Raw genomic sequence first — 6,919 nt, 5'->3', positions numbered from 1 at the left:
CATTTTAATATCCTTGTTCCTGTGTAACGACTCTGTGCTTCATAAATAGATAAAATCATCATCATATGTCAGGCGACGCGGTGACTGTTGACACAAAAGTCTCTGATCTCACCAACCTGAACAAGTGTTTGATTTGATATTTAAATCGAGTGCATGGCTCTTGAAGAAAGAAGAAAATGTATCATTGATTTGTACAAGTTGCATGAAGGGTTACATATTTAGAAAGATTTAAATAACATGACAACATAAGAATATACTGTATTTGTAAAAATGTCACCTTGAATTATGGTGCTCCATCCACCCGAAAAGCAAAAAGTAGGACTGCCATAGTTTTCAACTTATACTACTTTTTCTACTACTTTCAATTACCCTCTTTAGTCCTACTTTTAATACATCATTGTTTTTTTTATACAAATATGGGTTACTACATCAACTAAATAAAAATACTTTTATACTACAACTACAACCTTTTACACTACTAATGCCACTACAACAATAACTAGAGAGAATTATAATAGTCAAACAGTACCACAGCAAGTGCTACTACTGAACGGGCATTGACCTTACCTGACACCGCAGAAACAAAAATCTATTAGGTATACATTTTTTTTAGACTTGAATACAAGTCCGGGAAAGGATCCTATTTTTAGATATTAAGACAAAAACTAAGTACGGTTTTTTTGTATATTGTTCCCCCCCTGGGATAAGAAACATTTTACGATAGTTTTTTAAACAAGAATAATGTTTTAAGAAACTAAACATGTATGTTTTTCTCATTCTATTCAATACCTTGAAACAAGAGATTTCTCTGGAGTTTTTAGGTGAACGTGACTCGTATTAGATCTAATCTGAGACTTTTTTTTTCTAAAAGCCATATGTCTCAAAGTTAACTACTTTTTATATCACCAGTTCTACTGATAATATATGTATCACTCCTACAAAAGCTGATGATGACGTCTTAAACAAATTTTTTCTTCATTCACGCCCTCTCCTGGCACCAGGCTCCATTGTTCCACCTCACTTCCTGGTTAGTCACTATACAGTAACTATCAGTTCTAGCTGATGAAATGGATTAGCAGTTTGTTGGGTACTAAAACATCGAGATGGCAAATGCTCCAAGTGGGTCGACAACCGCTCGCTCGGGTGAGTTTATCTAGCGACAATTTACTTTGGTCTATGACTAATACTTTTGGCTTATTTATCCATTACACATCCACACATGCAAGGGTGCTCAGTTGAGTAGACGTAATATTATGAGTGGAAAGTTATGTTACAAATAGACAATGTCTCTTCAAAAGATTGCCACGTGGACCATGGTGTTGCCGTGAATCCCATCATGCAAGGCGTCAATGTAGGGGGGGATATGGTCACGAATGTCATCATTGGTAAGAACCTTACATATCACTTAGTCTTCCGTTTATTCATGTTTCAATTATGTATTCTCAATTTCAGGGGGACATCAGACACAAAGTCAAGGATTGGTAAAAGGTGATTCTTTTTTTAGATTACATTTTTCATAGTCCTGTTAAATAGTTTTCGTAGATTTGTATGAAAAGGGGCGTGTTGACTTGACTGACAAGTGAGCCTGTATTCACTCCCATAACCTCAATTTAAGAATCATAATTATGCCCTGAAACTGGCTTAACTGGAAAATCCGTGGTTCAGGTTTTTGAAATCAACTCAGCTTCAATGTTTATAATTATATTTCTATACCTGCACACAGTACCTTGACTCAGAGCGTATATACTAGTATTTCCTGTTAGTGACATGACAATTACTACTATGAGTAGTACTCCTGCACGTAGTAGTACTACCACACCTACTATAACTACCAATACTACAGTATGGATACCAATTTTTTTTTTTGCTACTTCCGTGAATGTTTCACCTATAATACTAATATAATTAACACTACCTTTATTAACATTACTACTTACTGTCTTCATGATTGTACTTTCATTGTAAAGCTGTGACTGAGTCACCTCGTTTTTTTCTAAAGACATGTGCTGTAATGATAGGGAGCTAAATCAACCAGGAAGCAGGCCAGAGAGGGGTTCAGACAAACTAGCGAGATTTGGACTGTGAAACATGAACCACTATTGGACCAAGCAATTTATAACCATTCTTATTCAATACCTCTCCTTTCAGATCAACTTCACCAGTGTGTCAAGGATCTAAAGACGTTCCTGACAAGCAAACAATACCAACTAGTGGTACCAACTAATCGTAAAAAACTATCAGATATCTATACAGATCTTTCGATCACAGTGGTTGAGGAGAAAACCCTGCAGGACGGTGAGACATTCGAAATAGAAGATCAGCCGTTTGAGGGCCTGCCGATCAATCTCAGCGATATTTTCAGTTCCTCATCTGGAGAGCAAGATCCGCCTCAAAGGGTACTCATGAAGGGTATTGCTGGGGTTGGAAAGTCTGTAGCAGTGCAGAAGTTTACTTATGATTGGGCCAGTGGGGTAGCTAACAATAGCATTCAGCTGCTTCTCCCATTCTCCTTCAGAGAGCTGAACCACTTCCTAGAGAAGGAATTGAGTCTAAAGGAGCTCATAGACAGGTGTTTCGAAGGGGTCAAAGACCTGAGTCCAGCAGACTACAAGAAGGCTGACATTTTGTTTGTGTTTGATGGCTCAAATGAGAGTCGGTTTCCTATAAAGTGTAAGAGCGAGGAACCTTGTTCCGATATGGAGATGAAAACAACTATTGGTGTCATCCTCTCTAACCTCTTGACAGGCAATCTGCTTAGCCATTCCAAGATCTGGGTCACAAGCAGACCAACGGCTGCCAGTAAGATCCCTGATAACCTTTTTAACAGGGTGACTCAAATACACGGCTTCTCTGAAAAGCAGATTTCAGAATATTTCTGTAAGACCATTGAAGGTGATGGGCTGGCCGAGAAGATTCTTGAGCATCTCAGATCCAAATTTCTGAAAAACATAAAGGTCATGTGTCGCATACCGCTGTTTAGTTGGCTCACTGCCACATCACTCAAGTCCAAACTCACTGGCTCGGATCATGTTTCTTTACAAATGACCATGACTGAACTGTACATCCACTTTCTGATAAACCTAGTCACGAAAAACAGGAAGCCACAGAAATCAGACAAGGACTTTGTCTTGAACTTGGGAAAACTTGCTTTCAACCAATTGGAGAAAGAAAATTTTACCTTTGACAAAGAATGCCTTGAAGATTTTGGCATCAAAATGGATGATAAAGACCAGCAAACAGTCGTCTCTGGGTTTTGCTTTGAAACAAATAAGATGGCTTGTGGCCTGTATGAAGAGAAAAGCTATTCCTTCATACACCAGACGGTTCAGGAATTCCTGGCGGCTCTGTATGTACTTGAGAGCTTTGATAGTGACGGTATCAGGCTTTTAAAGGTAAACCCTAAGAAAGGAGAGAAAATTCTTCCTGTCCATAAAGATGCAATGAAGATGGCTCTGGACTCTCCAAATGGACGATGGGACTTGTTCCTATGCTTTCTCTTTGGTCTATCAGAAGAGAAAAATCAAGGACTTCTGAAGAAAGTTCTGGGTATTAGAAAAATGGTTGGGATGGATAAAGAGAAAACCATCAGCTACATAACCACACAGATTCACAATAAAAAGGACAGCAACAGAAAAGTCTATTTGCTTCATTGTCTCAGTGAGCTTGGTGACAGTTCACTGTTAGAAGAGGTTCAGTTGCTTTTTAGCTCACAGAAAGTAGAGAAGATATCACATGCACACTTGTCCACTCTGCCCTTTTTGATTCTGGTCTCAAATGACAATATGGAAATGTTCGATTTGAAAAAATATTTCCCGTCTGAAATCACACTCAAGAAGCTACAGCCAGTGCTGAATGCTTCACAGACTGCTAAGTAAGTATTCAACCGTCTTTGACCATCTGATATACATGAGGTCATTTCACTGTCCTTTACTCACAACTTTGTCTTGGTCCTGCAGTTTAGAGAAGTGCAACCTTCATATTCGTGCATGCCAATGTGTGTCTGTGGCTCTAAGCATGGAGTTCTCAAATCTGAAGGAGATGGACATTAGCAACAACCCCTTTGGGAACGATGGAGTCAAAGTTATCTGTGAAGGCCTGAGAAGCCAACACTGAAAACTGAGGACGCTCAGGTGACACAGCACCTAATCATTATCATAGATGACTCCTTGTCTAAATGTATATTTCCTGTAGGCTTGCCAACTGTGAACTGAACAATGAAGGATGTAAAGCGCTATCAGTAGCCCTGAAGTCTTGCACTCTGACTCAGTTGGACTTAAGTTTCAACCACCTTCAGGATGATGGAGTCCGTCTGTTGTTGCATGGACTTAAAAGTAAAAAACTGAAACTCAAGATTCTCAGGTGGGTCCAGACCATTTCCAACACACATATCATGGGAGGTTGCAACAGATAATGGTTAACCATCATGAAGCCAACGAATTTCCCAAAAACAAACTTTTTCCACTAATTTAATTTGGACTGTGGCCGAAACAATTTATAAAGCAATTTGCATCTAATTATGGGCTTCAAGTAAATTCTCGATGTGTATTTGTAAAGGTTGATGAGCTGTGGTATCTCGGCCGACGGCGGCGAGAGTCTGTCCTCGGTGCTGAGGTCAACGTTGAGTGAACTGGACCTGAGTCACAACATCTTAAAAGACGCAGCAGTCATTCTTCTCTGTGAAGGATTGAAGGACACAAGCTGCAAACTGAAGAAACTCAGGTTAGGTCACACAAAATTTATGAACTTTTTATTTAATGAGGGAGCCGCAGTTTTCCAATTTAACTAACACTACGAAAAAAGGGAAACTGGATCCTTTAAGTGCAAGTACACCAGATAATTCAGATCATGCTAACAGTGTGACATGTGAATGGGCTGTCCAAGACTAATCCAGATCATTTGTGTGACTTTGCTAGGCTGTCAGGATGCCAGGTGACCTACCAAAGTTGTGAGCCTCTGTCATCCACCCTGGTTTCTTCTAGTTTAAACCAACTTGATCTGAGTGACAACGACCTACAGGATTCAGGAATACGTCTGCTTTCAGAAGGACTGAGGAGTCCACACTGTAAATTGGAATCCCTCAGGTGACTTTGGACCCATTACGTATGAAGTAAATGTAATAGGTTTGGCTAAAGTTTCTGTGTGGCCAGATTATCCGGCTGCATGATATCAAAGGCTGGCTGTGAGTTTTTGGCCGAGGCTTTGGAGACCAACAAGTTTTTAAAGGAGCTTGACCTGAGCTATAACCACCCAGGAGATATCGCCATCATTCTGCCTGCTGCTGGTCCACAAGATTCTGGATTCAAGTAATGCCACATGACTAGCCCCAAAAATAAAAGATTTGTATGCTCACATGGTTGTCTGTGTCAACAGGAAGGAACACTGCGGTCCCCACAGAATAAGACATGGACCAAGGAAGTGTAAGTGCATGTGTAGAAATGGCTTGCTAGACTTTTCACTGGTGTTTCTTTGGGGTACACATGTTCAACTTCCTGCCTTTTTCTATTCTCCTGGTATCCTGTTTGCTACCGACTGCTCCGTCTGCTGCTCAGGCCCAGGGCTTAACAAGTAAAAATGATTACCAGTATTTACCGGTAACGACATGATGTCGGTCTGTGGGGTGAATATGGGAAAAACATGGGTAATCTGAAATGTAGATTAATTTAAATTTACAGAAATGACCTAGAACAAATCATGATACAAATTCAATGTCACTTTTATTAACTTCAAACCTTATACAACCAAAGTGGATATGAAAATTAACAGATAAGGTTAAAAAATTAAAGCATGTTCTTTTGTAAACAAAAAAAAAAAAGTGCAGGTACACATTAGATCACAACATGACTTGAGAATAAACCATATTTGACAACACAAATTTAAGTTTGGTCAAATAACAATTTGAGGAACGCAAAAATAGTTTTATAGATTGGGCTGATTACATTGAACAGTCTAACATTGGTACTGACTGAACTGGAAGCTTTAAAATGTTGGTACGCCCCTTGTGCTTATCTCTAAGCACAGCTGTGACCAGTAAACTGATCTACTGTCTCTCTGGAATTTCAAATTGTTAATGTGTGAAGCTCTTATTGCCTCTAAACCTTTACCCACAAGATGTGTTTCTTTCTTTGACTTGTGTATCTGTTTGCCTCTTCAGACTGGTGCAAAGTGTCCCTGGACATAAACACAGCGAAGCAAAAGCTTAACATTTCACCTGACAAACTGAAGGCGACATCTTGCGTTAATTCCCAGAGATACCAACATCATGTTGACCGCTTCGACCACTGGTTCCAGGTGCTTGGAGAGAGGGAGCTAAAGGGCAAGTGCTACTGGGAGGTGGATTGGGAGGGTGATGTGAATGTGGCAGTGACTTACAAAGGGATTAAACGGAGAGGAAAAACTAACGACAGTCGTCTTGGCAAGAACCTTGAGTCATGGGTTCTGCGTTGTGGAAAGGATCGGATGAACTTCTCTGTTTGTCACAATAAAGAGACGACAAATAAATCCACCAGTTTAAAAGTAAGCAGGGTGGCGGTCCATCTGGACTGGGAAGAAGGGATGTTGTCCTATTTTGGAGTCTCTGGGGACACATTGGACCCCATCCACACGTTCAACTGTGCCTTCACTGAGCCAGTCCTGCCTGGCTTCTGGATAAGCTCTAGTGGGGCCTGTGTTAATGTGGTTTCTGTTCCAGAGATCTCAGATCTTGAAGGATGAAACCACAATCATAATCCTAGATGGTGGGAGTTCAAACTTAATAAGAGCTATGGATGCTCCTGTGAAGCAGTGGCTTTATGATACCGAATATCAGTACCTATTCTACCGGTGAGATTCATGAATGTGTGATGAAGTAGTGACTAGGAGGATTGATCAAAATGGGTTAAGTTGAAGGCCTCTTTCTTTGTGCCTGTTAAATGTAGCGATT

The 6,919-nt window shown here is 40.1% G+C and overlaps 1 pseudogene; it reads left to right on the top strand.

Moving 5' to 3' along the window:
- The first annotated feature begins 1,103 nt into the window (after positions 1-1,103).
- On the top strand, positions 1,104-6,711 carry LOC148089183 (NACHT, LRR and PYD domains-containing protein 12-like; annotated as a pseudogene).
- Positions 6,712-6,919: the final 208 nt, after the last annotated feature.

This window comes from Callionymus lyra, chromosome 1 (assembly GCF_982586985.1).
Source record: "Callionymus lyra chromosome 1, fCalLyr1.hap1.1, whole genome shotgun sequence".
In the NCBI taxonomy this organism is placed as follows: domain Eukaryota; kingdom Metazoa; phylum Chordata; class Actinopteri; order Syngnathiformes; family Callionymidae; genus Callionymus; species Callionymus lyra.
This window is presented reverse-complemented; position numbering and strand designations above follow the sequence as displayed.